The sequence below is a fragment of the Dromaius novaehollandiae genome, chromosome 8 (genome assembly GCF_036370855.1).
Source record: "Dromaius novaehollandiae isolate bDroNov1 chromosome 8, bDroNov1.hap1, whole genome shotgun sequence".
Taxonomy (NCBI): domain Eukaryota; kingdom Metazoa; phylum Chordata; class Aves; order Casuariiformes; family Dromaiidae; genus Dromaius; species Dromaius novaehollandiae.
Window position 1 is genome coordinate 13,498,099 of NC_088105.1, and position 14,381 is coordinate 13,512,479.

General features: G+C 49.1%; 1 protein-coding gene across 8 annotated transcripts in view; it reads left to right on the top strand.

Annotated features, from left to right (window-relative positions):
- The window catches only part of PACS2 (phosphofurin acidic cluster sorting protein 2), an 89,059-nt gene that overhangs the window by 15,179 nt on the left and 59,499 nt on the right, over positions 1 to 14,381 (top strand). The window lies entirely within an intron of this gene.

The following is a 14,381-nucleotide window of genomic DNA, read 5'->3' on the forward strand; positions in this document are numbered from 1 at the left end:
TTTGCTCTTCCTTGCTTCCGCTAGGTTGTCATATTTCTCTCTGGTGGTGGTCAGATTTGCTGATGGCTCATATTTTAGCCGGGAAAAATGCCCCTTGTTGGGCTTCTGGTATGTCTGTATACAGTCAAAAATGTTGAGTGGGCTGGGCATAGCTTCCAGCAAAGTTGTATCAGTTTCTTGGAGCTCCTTTGTTCAAAAGAAATTCCTCTCTTTTCTCTCCCCCTTCTCATCCCCCTGACAGCCCACCTCTTTTCTACAAGGGCGTGCTGAGGTATAATTCACAATCATATGCCTGAAGAGAAAAATGCACAGCTGCAAATACATTTTTTTAATGATACTTCATTGCTAAAGCATCTCTGAACAAATTTGCACTTCCAATAGCCAGGGGATCATAATGTGGTAGCAAAGAAGATTTTGCTGAAGACACTTGACTTTGATTTTTACCAAGCTCTGAAAACATTTTAATTACTCGTGACTTCTAAGTTTGATGCAGATGGGAAATAGTTGATGGGACAGTAGATGGGACAAGGTAGTTCCATAGTGGGGCGATATGTTAGATGTGTCCCTGAGAATGGGGACCTAGTTGAGTTTTTCTTAGCTCTCCCTGCACTGTTTTGCAGAAAGATCTGAAAGCTGGGATATGATAAAAGAAGCGCTAGGCAAAAGTTTTACTCTTGTTTGAAGCATCAGGATTATCCAGTCTTGCCTGCTGCAGTTCTCTGGTACGTTGTCCAAGGACACGTTTTGGTGGCCCTCCCCTGGCCCTCCCCACTGAGTGGGTCAGCTTTGCCTCTCGCTTTCCTCCTGGATCGTTGTGGTTTCTTGCTCCTTACGATGCATAACGAAGCCCAGTGCCTGGAAGCTGCAGGCGTGCCATGTTCTGTCGCAGTTACCCTGCTCCAGGACTGCCCGTGTTTGGTGGGGGGCTGAGTGAAGCAAAGCGACAGCAGGAACCAGCATCTGTTTACAGATAAGCTGAAAGATTTATTGGCATCCAGGACATCACAATACCAGTCTACCTTTGTACCAGTCTAAGGGCAGAATTTGGCGTAGCTCGGGTGTGAGCAATGCTCCATTCTCCGGGAACAACTTCTTGTCTCCTACAGTTCCTGTCTCACGAACAGCCAGAGAGTTCATGCTCTCTCTAGCTTTTTTTTCTTCCACTTTCCTTCCTCTGCCAACAGGCTGCTGCTGTTCCTGCTAACAGTCTCCTGGGCTGTCCTCGTTCCAAAATGATAGCACATTTTCCAAGCTATTGCATGAGCTTTCCTCCTGTGAGTAAATTCACACTCTCCACCAGCCCCCCAAGAGATGCTGCAGGGAGGAGAAGCTACCCTGTGCTTGAGACAGCACATCTGCAACCAGAGGACCCTGCTGCATATCAGTCAGTGGGGTCCACCTGTCTCTGCGGTGTTCTTGCCGATTCAGGTGTGGAAGCAGAGTCATGGCTTAGTACTCTGCATGAACATATATATATATATGTATTCATAATTCTCATATATGCAATAAATGAAGATCTCTTAGTAACGGAGTTGTCGCATGCACTCTCCTTGGCTCTAATGTTTCCCTTCAGCCAGGTTTGAGGCGCTGGCTGTGAGCTGATGAGCTGACCTTTGCTTCACAGTAGGGGAAATGAAGGCTCAAAATAAACACCTGGGGAGTGGTAGCAAATCCACACTGGCTCTCTGGAGAGCTCAGACTGCCCTGGGTCAGGAGCCAGAGCCCTGGAAACCCTGGACTTTTCTGGTTCTCCCTCTCTGTTAGGAAAATGCGATGTCTTCAGAGACGTGCTTCTGAAGAGGGGGGTGCCTGTATCGTGAGAAATTTGGGAATCTGCTAGGGTTAAAATGGCTGTGTCGTCTCCTAATTATTTCTGAGTCCATGCTCGTGTTCTGAAGTTTTACTCGTGTCCTCTACCCTACTGGCATTAAGCTGTGCAGGTTGATTTTTGGATTACGTATGCCATATTGATAACATTTTAAGGTCAATTGCAGTGTTTCATATTTGTGCTCAGTTATCTTCTTTCAGCTGCTGAAACAGTGTTAAAAACCTGTTGGAAGGGACACGCAGAATGAAATCTTTCTGTGGCTTTCTGCTGTTGTGGTGACATTGCTTGTGGTCCACAAACTTTTGCTGATTGTGGACATGACTAGCCTGGTGCGGAAGATGATGCCAAACCATGGCCTAGGAGATCTCACGCAAATTACACATGAAATCTTAAAATAGGAGGTATTGGTCTGCCGTTCATAAGATGTGAAAAGATGCTCTCACTGCGGCTTCAGTTTAAGTGCCCAGAGAGCATGAAGGATGCTGGATTTGGATTGCTCTGTAATGGATGGGCGTGGAGGAACAGGTTTAGCTTTACAGATACCTGAAACTGAGAACTTCTTGTAGCATCCTTTTAAATCTCAGCTCAATATGCCAGATGTGGAACATTTAGGTACTTTAAAATATATAGGTTTTAGTAGATCATTTGCTTATTAGTGTATTTGAGGATATGGCTGGAAATCTGAGCTTGGTGCTCCTGGTCATAAACATATAGAGTATGTAAATATGTTTCATGTATGAGTAGCCATAGGCTCTGAATAATAGTACCTGTAGTCAGTGTGGCAAAAATCGGAGGTTGGGCGTGGTCCTTTGAGTCACAGAGGTATAAAATGAAGGATACATCCCATCCTGGAGGTTGGAATAATGTTGTGACACCAGAGAGCTTGTCCCTGTTCCATCCCCACCGAAGATCCCGAACCGTTTCTGTAACAGAAGTTTCCATGGCAGCCTGAGTACGTGCACCCGCTTTCAGGATGCTCCCTGCCTGCCTCATCCATAAACCTGAGTACCAACCACAGGACAACGCTGATCTTGTTCTTCACTCCCAGCCATGTTGGCGTCAGCTGATTGCATCAAGCAAAGGTATTTAGAAGGGCACATTTTCAGGAACTTGAGACTGGCCTGGCTGTAGAGTTCGGTCTCCATGCCTGATCTCACAGTGTGGTCCTGCTCACAAATGGAGTAACTCTGTTTTAATGCTCGATGGGCTCTTAGGTACCCCCTCCCAGCAGTGAGCCTGAATTTCCTGCTGAGGAACAGCCACCTCGCATCCAGCCTCCATTTGTTTGTGCCTCATTTACCTCCAACTGTTTGTAGTGTGCTTGATTCTGTAGAACATCTGTAGCTTATCTTGATAAATCCTGGTTCAGCAGGAACCCCTAGGCCTGATAAAAAGTTATGGGGACCAAGCTCATTATGGTTGTTATAAATGACTTTTTTTTTTCTCCCTTCATTGCTTATCTTCAGCTTTAAAAATATTATGGGGTTCTGGAATAAATTCTGTGCAGTGAAGACCAGGCTCTCAGAGCACCTTCTGTCCATCATGGATTACTAGTTTGCTCATTTAGATAGGTCAGTCAGATATTTATTAAAATATTCTTGACAAATTGGACTAACAGGTTGAAGCATTTGGGTTGCTTTGCTGGTACCTTCCTGCTTTCAGGAATGAAATATTACCAGCAATGATGCTGAAGAAATGTAATATCTAAATAATATTGAATCTCTGCTTGCCAGCTCGGCTCTTGACAGCTGCTGAAGAGGATTAGAATATTAAGCAAATGCAAATGTTTCTCCAGAGCGAATCACTGCCTTCTGCCCACCACTGCAAACATTTGGCACTGCTGGCTTTCCTGAACTCCTTTAGTAAAAGCCATGATTCCTTTCGCCTCCCCCCCGCCATAAGCATAAAGATGGTATAAGCTTTCAGGAAAGATTGTAAGTGTGAGTGGCCAGGTTTCCCCCCTTTTCCCATGAGGAATGCAATGAAATCTCAATCATGAGGTTTTTTTTAAAAAAACTGGTTTTTTAACAATGTTTTTCTCAATAGCGGCTCTTTAAAGTAGAGCATGCGGGGTATATTTAGATGTGAAGAGACTGGAGAAGAAAAAGAAAAAAAAAAAAGACATGTTTTAAGTATTGTTGAGAGACATTTTGAGATCATCTGGGTCTGGCTGCTTCCTTAAAGGAAGCTGCCTTGTTTGAGAGTGCATCAGAAGTGCTCTGAAAACCTGAGCCGTCTGCAAGCCCTGCTGCCCCGGCCTGGAGTGCGGACAGCTTGGTGGTGCGGATTCCCTCCTGTTCAGACATCTATCTCCTCGGAGCTGAGGGAAGATGAATTGCACAGTCCTTGTCAATACAAAAATCTCCTTCTGCAGCACGGTTGACTAACCTCCGCGAGCCAGCTTTGAAGACTATGAGAGATCCTAGTTTCTCTGTTCATTAGTGCCCTTTTGGCTGATTCTGGAGTTTCTAAGGCCTTTGGTGCTGAGCTTGTGTTTTGCCTGACAGTGGGCTAGGCACTGCACCCTCTGTAATCCTTTTCGGTCAAGTTTGACTGGTTTGGGAAGTTATAACTATTGCTTCTATTTACCGCTGAAGTTCTTTCCCTGGCGGTAGTGGTCGTTGTTCATAAGGCCATCTAGTTCTTGCATTAGCATAGCTAATGTGGCTAACTATTTGCCTTTTTAAAATCTCCCCAGCTCCCTTAGTCCTGTTCTTGTGTGATCTCCCTCCCAGCTTATCTGTGTATTTTGAGGACTGTAGCAGACAGTCTGCAAATGAGCAAGTGCTGCCCAGAATATTTGATGGAAGAAATGCAAGGGAGAGGGGCTGGAATGCAATGCAGCCTCAACCAAAGGCATCAAGAGGCATTACTTTTCTCACAAGCTGAGCAGATTGCTTTTGCTATTTCAGCTTTTTTTTCACCGTTAATATTGCAAAGATGCACTTAGTTTGCCGCTTGCTTACATAGGAGAGAGATCTGCAAGGGACAGTAGGTTTTAGCTGCTTTTCCCTAGATGTAACTGTTTCCATTTGAGGGAACACTAACCCGTGTTTCCAACATGTTTAATCCTGAGGAGAGTTCAGCTCTTTTGGTGGCAGGATCTGGAGTTTTTTATGAATTATATTTAGCGCTGATGGAGTCTGCATTGTCAGCTGTGTGTTGTTGCCTTGTAAGAGCTGGCACTGTTCAAAGCTAAATACAATGCTGCTAGGGAAAAAAAGAACCTCTCTTTTGTAACTATTTTAATGTATTTGACTTGGAAACATCCTCTGAGCTGTGGCCAGAAAGCAAATGGGTTGTCAGAATTGCCATCCCCTGTTCAAAGCAGCCGAGGAGGAACGAGCCAGTGTCATGGGGCTTGGAGGGGTGCAGTGCTGCACGTCCCCAGCTTCTGTGTGCCACGTGCTGTCAGAGCCAGAGGCTGAGACGGTGCGAGTGTTGCGCAGGGCGTTCGATATGGCTGCAGGATTTGCTCATCGTGGAGCTGATGCTGCTCTTAACTTTCCTTCTGACCTGCTGTTGAACACATTGGGCTGCGGAGTTATGACTTCCCCTTTGCTGTCCCCCTGCCCGAAGTAGTTCAGATTACTAGTGATGTATTTTTGGAACCTGTGTGTGCTGGAAAAAAATCATACGTTCTAGTGCTAAATAATCTTCCTGTGCTTGAGGCCCAATTAGAATTATACAAAAAAATTACGTGATGAATTCTGTTATCTCAGACTGTCATCCCATTCCTCCCTGGGGTCAGGGGACGAGGGAGGCAGTGCTAAACATGGGGTAAGTTAAGGAACAGCATAGGCCATTGGCTCTGCAGAGATACTGGGATGGCTGGTAGCACGTGCCTGATCTGGAAGGTGGCCAGAATGGCAGGCTTAGACAGACTTGCTTTAATGAGAACAGCATTGGGATCTGTGAAGTGTTTTTCTCCTAGCCTGAAAGCAAGCCCGTCAGCAGGATGCTTTGCATATTTGATTCCCATTCTGGCTAATACCAAACGTACCCTCGAAGTTCAGAAATGTTTTTTGCTAGCGCTGGCTGCTCCTGTCTTTACAGGACCTCTTGGGTTCTCAGTAAAAGAGCAGACGGACGCTTGGGCTCTAATTTACATGTACGTGGTCTTCCTGTCTTGTTTTGTTTTTCAGGCCATATTGCAGTCTTTGCAAACCAAACTCTGCTCATTGTGCACTGAATGCAACCGGTTTAAATTGGGGTCGCAGTGTGGCAGTCCGTTCGGAACGGACAACCTGCCTGGGCTTTGCTGCCTTGGCTCCATCTGGGTCAGCAAGGGAGAAGCGAGCTTTTCTTCTCCCACAACAGTTTTTAGAAAGTCTGTTTATTCAGTGTAATAAAATACGGTTAGCTTTCAGAGAAGCACCAGATCTTAAGTATTACATGCCATCAGGATCTTGGCTTTGCCTGGGAGAGTACCATGTCTGACTGTCACCGGTGGACTGGGCAGCATTCAGGGACGGCTGAGTGAGGAGTAATTTGATGCGGCCCGTGGTGTGAGCCTGCCTGTTCTCTGCGGTGACAGGCTGTTCAGCTCACCTGTGTATCAGGAGGTGTCAATGGAAGCTGCTCTACGCGGAGAGAAATAAGGCAGAGAGATGGCAAATTGTTCAGGCCCAAGAAGAAACTGATTTGTGGAGAGAGAGAATCCATCCACTTTTCCTAGCCTGCTTTCCCAGCTGCAGGCTTCCTAGTCCTGAACTCCCGCGATGGAGAGCGCCGTGACAAGTAACCTGAGCAGAACTGAACTCACAGCTACGAGCTCCTCTGTCATGGGCCTGAAGTCAAGGCACCTGTTGGTGTAGATTTTCCTCTGCATGGGGCCTTTGATGGCTGATTTACAGCCAAGAGGGAAAGACCAGCAGATTTCAGGCCGAGTCCTGGCCTCTGTTGATTTGCAGGCCTAGGAGACTGCCCCTGCAGTGGCTGGGGCTGAGGTGCTGCCCTGGGTGCCGAGTGGGCTGGCAGGAGCGTGGGGCGAGCACGGGACTGGGTGTCGTGGCAGCAAGCTGCCGCTCTGGGCAGTTCAGCGGTGGGAACGGAAAGCATTTTGAAAGCAGCCAGGTGAGAGGCTGCTGGAGACCTGTGCTTGCTACTATCAGAAAGAAAATGCTGGAGAAAGGACCAGATCAGCCTGGCTGGCAAAGGACTTCCCTCTGCACGTGCCGCTGCCCGGAGGCCCCCTGGGCGGCTTGCTGCTGAGCGCAGGCAGGCGCCAGACGGGGCAGGGGAGCTGCTGGGGCTGGGGCTGTTTGGAGAACTGAATTCTTGACGCAGCAGTCAAGGAGAGTTTGCTGTCTGACGTGCCCCAGCGGGGGGATGAGGAGGGAAGAGCCAGCCCACCGGAGCAGCGTGGTCTCATTTGTTGCAGGGATGCAGCGGGCTGGGTCACGTGCCAGCTCTGCCAGCCCCAGTTGCTGTGGAGATGTTACAGTTCCCTGCCAGATGCAGCCTGCCGTATTTGGGGCTGCCGTGCTCGGGGTTGGGAAATGGACGTGAAGAAGGGGAGGAGGGGGGACAGGGTGGGCGATAGCATGCAGGCAAGGCACATGCTGGAGAAAAAAGCATGCCTTGAGGTTTTCTCTTTAACCCTTTTGTCACGCTGGCTAGTGCCTGAAAGACCTGTCCTGCCTCCGTGAGAAATGGCTGGGTGTGCTGGAAGGCTGGGTGCCGGCTTTGTTCTCGTGGCCGCCTGCAGCGCTGCCGACTTGGGAGGGGGATGCTGGTGCAGAGATGTGCCGCTCTGTGCTTTGCGGCAAGCTGTGTGCAGTTCAGGAAGCCTGATGGTCCCTTCTCATCAGCCCGTCACTTTGTGCAGCTCTGGATAGTCCTGGAGGCTCCAGGGACAGCTGGGAGCAGCTCCTGCCAGGCAAGGAGAGTGCTTCCATAGCATGCCTGGAATAGCTGATCCCGGCGATCAGCCTGCTGCGTGACAAGCTCTGCCGCCTGGGGCGGGAGGCCCGCGAGGAGAAGGCAGGTTGCATAAGGAGGGCATGTGAGAGGGGATGAGCCAGGGAGGGGAGGGCTGCTGGGTTTGCTCCAGCCGAGAGTCTCTCCTTTTCATCCCTTACCCCCTGTTTCTCTTTTTTTATTATTCTTCTTCCCTTTGGAGTCTCCCTTTTGTTTTGGGCATGATTAGTTTGCTCATAATATGGTGTATGTTTGTACTCTGATCTGCAAGATGTGTGGTGGGGAGCCTGCCCTCTCCCCAGGAATGAAGCTCAGTGCCAGAAACCGTTCGGCTAGCCCACATCCGAGGTTCCCCTTCCCCAGCGTGTGCTGCTTTAACTGCTCTCGTTAGGTGCTCAAATGGGAGACTGAAATTTCAGTGCTCCAAGGCTTTCTGCGCAAGAGGCGGTAGTGCAGTGCGTGATGTCCAGTGTGAGCTTGTTAGACTTGCGAGCTACTGTTGGCCTTTGGTCAAATGGACGTGGTTACTCCAACTCTGTCTCTATCTCACTGCTTGTTCATTGGCCACTGGTACATCTGGTTACCACAGCTGGTACTAAATTAACACAACTAGTGTATCAGCTGTATTTGTGTCCTCCATAATACAGAACATGTAGTTCTGAGAGTCTGTCAAAGAAGTCTTAACTGCGAATCAGCTTTTCATCATTTGCTGACTTTAGTTTTTAAAGCTAATAAAACACCTTGCTATTCCTCCAAAACTTTTAAGACATCAGTCAAACCTAGTCCACCAGTACTATGAAGTTTGCCATTCAGGCTCGCTTTGGTGTCGGGTTCTGTGCGGTCCAGGTGCTCTGGATGCTGAATTTGAAGGAGGCAAACCAGGAGAGGTGTATTCAGCTAGATGTGTGCCCGTGCTTGGCTTTGCGAGCAGCATCATGTGAACACACGGGTGAGTTCTTCTCACTCCTTTGGTCCACCACTGCTGGAGCTGTACTGAGAAACAGACCTAATCTCTGCTCTGTGCTTTTTCTCTAAGTCACTCTGTAGAGGGATCTGAAACCATCGAAATGAAGTGTAAGGAGCCAAATGTTTAACAGTGTGTGTAAGAACTAAGATCCCAATCGAGATCAACCGATGTGGGAAGAGAACTGCTGCAGCTCTCACTAAAATGCTCTCTCAAAGGGAGAGAGCTGCAGTTTCTCCATGCCACGGCTCTGAGCACCTGCCTAGAGCCGAGTGGTAGGTTACAGCACCGTTTCCTGCCGATGGGACTTGGAATAGTTCAGGTCTCGGTCAGGTAGTCAGAACGTGGTGCGACACAACTGCCAGTCTGCACAAAAAGTTTCTCCCTTCTGTCCGAAGAGTGTGGGGAGCTGCGGAGATGTAGCTTTCACTCCTGTGGGTTTCTCCAGTGTTGCTGTGCCTTAGTAATGCCCTTTCCTTTCCTGACTTTTCAAGTGTTAAGAGGTGAGACATGCCAATGGACTATATAAACTCTACGTCTTGTGAGCCAGAGCTATTTGGCTTGCAGGGATCACAATTCCTGCCCGCCTTGGTTAAAGCCTCTAGAGCCAGCCAGCAATGTCTTGGCCCACTGAAGGAAGAGATCTCTGCATGTTCCAAGTGATAGGTTGGCTTGGAGTATCTAAGCTCAGACGTGCTTTAATCCTTGGTCATATTAACTGTCTGGTGCTCCTCAAATAGCAAACGTGCCTATGCAAAACTTTAGGAGCTTTTCAAAATGATGCACATTGGAAAAATGTTGGGGGAGCCCTCCCTCCTCCTTTGCTTGTTCATTTTGGAGCAGGTATATTTGCAATATATCCTGAGTGAGTAGGACAGTATTTCAACTGTAAAAGTGTAGCAGCTGACTGTGCATGTGCGTGTCCTTGTTAGGTCCTGGGTAGAAGGCCTGTTGCGTAAAGTAATCTCCCATCCTCTTACCTGTTTGAACAAGAACTGCTGGCTACGACATTTCTGTGGATCTTAGTCTCTAGAATCTTAAGAGCTTAATTCTCTGTGCTAATACTGGAAAGTGGCTTTCAAGATCCTTCAGCACAAGAACAATGGAAATACTTGCTTTGCAATTTTGTTTCCTGGCTTCTTGAAGCTTACTTGAATGGATCTGTAGCCAAAACAGCTGACTGAAGGTTGCCATTTATCTTAGTCATAGGTGTGAATGAAGGAGACGTAAGCAGAGACTAATATGGGACCACAGTGCTTCTCTGCAAGTTGCCCAAGTTATGTTTCTGGCATGACAGAAACTGGGGCTCTTGACCTCTCCACCTCTCCATTTAATCTGCACCTCCCTCAGAGCTTGTTTGAGAATGGGACAGAGATGAAATCGTATGAGGAAATTAGCTCGTAAGTTTTGGAAAGTGCAGCTGCTGGAAGAGCAGTGGTCCTCTCGCCTGGAGGCCCCCCTGTAATACTGCAGTGATGTTGGAGACCGTCTCTGAGCTAGTTCTCTTAGGCTGGCCCAGAGCCCTGCCAGAGGGTGGTGAGTGCAGTAACTGGTACATGCATGTGTTGTGTTTATCCTCCTCAACATGTGCAAAACAGGCGTAAGAAACTGCTTATGCAGTTGGTTGCACGCTGCAAGCGTTCGTACCTTGCTCAAGCAGCTGTCTCGGAAAAATGCTGCGCAGGGCTTCCCGTTCAGTCTTCTCCTGCGTAAGCGCCCGCTCAGCTATGTGCAGAATGGTTATGTTTGTCTGGAAAATCGCGTGTGTAGGCGGGCGTCTCCCTCCACTTCTCCTTCAAGTGGCTCTCAATTTATTTTGGGACTGACTTGTGCGTAAAGTGTCAGCTCAGAGCAAAACACTCAAAGCTGGGGTTGAAAGCGCCAGGGAAGGAGGCTGTGTGCTGTCCTGAAACGCTGAAGTAATCTGGGTCATATGAATCCGTCCAGGAACCAGATGGAGTCCAATTCCTTGTTTATGTCCATCAGTTTATTGGAGTTTACAGACCTCAAAGAGGAGAGCGTTCCTAGAAAGAAACACTGCTGCTAGGAGCAGTTTTTCATTGGCTTCAATTTGGACAAGGGTAACCGTTTAGTGAGCCAGCCTCTTCTTGCCACAGCTCCTTGCTTGCACTTGGGGTCCCCGGTAGCCAGGGGCGCCTCCAGGAGTAGTCTTGACTTCCATGCAGCTTAATTAAAATACAGGTCTTTAATTTTTAATTTTTCCTTCCTGTTGGTTTGACTATCTCTGCGTGAGTGAGGTCTCAGTGCAATTACCATGCTCCCTGTAGAGAAGCAGACATTTAATTCAGTGAGGCAGACCCTTTCTTAGAGGAGGTTCCTTTTCCTGGTCTTTCTACTCCAAGGGATGTGAAAGCAAAGCATCCAGTGAGTAGAGAATTCGACGCCTTATTTGGTTGTTTTGAGTATGTTTGATGCTGGATCTCAGTCACCAAAATGTTATGTTCTTTTGCGGATAACTGCCTCCCCAGGCAGAGAGCATGTGGTGAGGCTATTCGGCACAACTCACGTTAGCAGGGGGAGTCAAAACCACTGGGTCAGGTCTCCTCTTTCAAGCTGGGTTCTTGCAGTGTTGTTGTAAAAAGATGAAGCATTTTATTCTTACAGAGCATATTAAGTTATCTCGTGACTCGTTAACCTGCGGAGGGGGTGAGGGGTGTCCTTGCTCCCCGTAGGAGCCAGGTGTGTGACGGATGGGGACTCAAGTCCCCCCGCAGGGCCTGGCTGCTGCCGCCCAGCGCCCAGCTGTGCTGCTAGTGGGGAGATGCGGCATGTGCCTTCACACAGGGGTGGGAATCTCAGTGCTCAGATTTCCTATGCTGCTCTTTAACACTACTTAACTTAGTGCTTTTGCTAGTTTTCACTCCCCACGTGCAACCAACCCTTGGTCAATGCTGAAACAAGCACCCAAGGAAAGCACATGCCCGTGCTTGCTGTCATGTTGTTCCATACTTTTTATAAGCCACTCAGTGATTTGGCCTCTTCCAGCTTCAGACTTTGGGCTCCTCAGTTCCCACCATGAGTCTGCGTGCTAGGTTATTTTCCCTGTGTGCACTGAAAACACGTACGTATGTGAAACTTCCAAATGCAGCTTTGTAGTTGTTGTTGTTGCTCTTTCCATGTGCCTGTTTCTGCCCTGTTTTTCTTACCGGTGTTCAATAATGGTGACAAATCTTGACATACTTGTTGATGAAAATGTTTTGTAAGGCCAGTTGCCTTCCTGATCCCTGAGACCTGACAAAGGTACAGGAAAATCTAGGCTAAAGATAGGTGTGTGAAGAGAGGTGCTGCTGTTTCTGAAGGCAGAAATGGCAGGCACTGAAACCTGTGTCCTTGCCATGCCTGTGGATGTGAGCAGGTCGGGGTCCCTCTACCTGGCAGCATCGGTACCAAGCTGGCTGTGGATGCAGCGACATGCTTGGAATATATATACATATACATATATATATATATATATATATATATATATATATATATATATATAGTGTGTGTGTGTGTATATGTATATGTGTGTGTGTGTGTGTGTATATATATATATATATATACGTGTATATATATATATATATATATATAAAAAAAGCTGTTTGAGTAAAGTACGGCTCCTTTCAGCCATATGTTCTGAAGCTTGCTTTGATTTGCAAGCTGCAAAGTTAGACTGAAGACCTGGAATAACAGTAAGCATGTTGAGGGTAAGAGTGATTTGGTGGGATTTAAACTGTAAGAGTGTCTGTTTTTTCTTTTTTCTCTTCTTTCCTTTTTTTTTCCCCCTTGCTGGAGAATATAAACATTTCATTGTTGTTTGTGTGAAGTGCCTTTTAGTACCAGTGGTCCAGCAATCAGGGATACAGAAAGCAGATGTATCCCATGTCTTTTTTTTTTCAGCTGTTTTTGTTTTTCTGATCACTGTAAAGGAGGCTTTTAATTTTTTTTTATTATTATTTTTTCCCCCCAAGCAGCAAGTGCTCCGCAGGGTTTGATCAAAGCTCATGAATGACGGATTGAAAGAAGGGCGGCGGAGAACAGAGCGCCCCTTCTCGGGCGCGCGTCGGAGGACACAATGGCTCCGCGCGTACCTTTTCCCTCGGCCCGGCGCGCAGAAAGGCCCTTTGTTCCCGCCTGCGGCGGAGACAATGCCAGCGCCTTGTTCTACCTCTGCTCCCAGCACCTGACCGCCGGGGCTCTGTGCGTTTTGGCAAGCCGAGCGCGATTGTCCTCTAGCTGCAGCGTTACAAAGAAAACAAATGGCATCACGGCCTCCTTCCTCCGGCTCCGGGCCAGGGCGGCCACGCTGGCTGTTTTGCTCCGGACCAGGCGGCGAAGCTGGCGGTCTCCCCTGTGCTCCGGCTTGTCCGACTTGCACCGTGGGGGGACGCCTAGTGCCGAGCGTGCCGGCCTCTGCTCCCCCGTTTCCGTGGGTGCTGGCTTCGCTCGAGGAGAGGTTTTGCCTGCTGGGGAGCTGGGCTGTCCCTCCGCCGGCCGAGCGAGCGCAGCTGCGGCTGTCCTGCTGCTGCTCCTCCCCGCGCGCACCTCCCGGGCTCGAGCATGCCTGTCGCGCTCGCGCTTGGCATGGCTGCTGGTGCCGTGGCAGAGGGGAACAGGCCCAGCCAGCCCCCACGTTTTTCTGCTTTCCGTGTAACTACAGTAAGGTGTGCGGTCTCTGGGGGTCCTCTGTTCTGGTGCAAAACTGCCGAGGAGAGAGCTTGTAGCGCGCTATTCCCTCGGTTTTGGGGGCTGACAGCAGGAGCAGCGCCTCGAGAGCGAGTGAAGAGAGTAGTTACGTGGCTGAGGTGGAGAAGAGGCTGATAAGAGCAGATTAGGAGAGGTGCTTGAATGAAGATGACGAGAGCTGAGTCCTGTGCTTTGCTGTTCCTAGCCCTGTTAGTGGGGAGAGAGAGTTCAGCCAGGACCGTAGGAGTTTCTGGATGTGGCAGGCAGCTATTGCTTCATCTTCTGCCGGTGCTCCTGTTGGGAAGAGCCTCTAGCGAGTCTCTCCCACAGTTTTGCACCCAGGCTGATCGTGGCTGCCTTGGGGTGTTAGAGCAAAGCAGTGTGGCCGCCTCCCACGGCAGCGATGAAGGATGTGGGCCTGGCAGAGCTAAGCTGCTTGTGCTGCCCTTGCAGTGGTGCCTTGTCATGGTTCCCAGGTTCAAGGTTAGGCTTCAGTCAGTCACATTTGTGCTATTGCTGCCTGGGCATGCACCAAAATCCAGCACCTGCTCCTCTTCCCTTCCCCTCTGCTACCGGCCTTTGCCCGTTCACGCGCAGGCCCCGATGCAGTGGTCGCTCTGTTCGGCAGCAGGAGCTCGGCAGTGGTCCCGGAGGAGCCTTGCTGAGCCTCGCTGGTGCCCCCGGCAGAGGCTAGAGCATGTCTCTGCGTGGGGTGGGGGGCGACGCGAAAGCAGTGCCTGTCCTGGCCAGTGTCATGGATGAGGTCTGGTCTCTGGAGCCCACCCTGAAGCTTCTTCTGGTTGCAGCGCTCCTCAGGCTGAACTGCCTCTGCTTCAGGTTTCTGCCTCCCTGAAGTTCGTTTTCTAGGCACGCCCTCTTAATTACACCAACTGGTGGTAACTCTTCTGCTGTGAAACTGTGACCATGCCAATGCTGCGATCCCGTTACCTCAGAGCTTCAACTTGAGCTGCACCTAGTCCA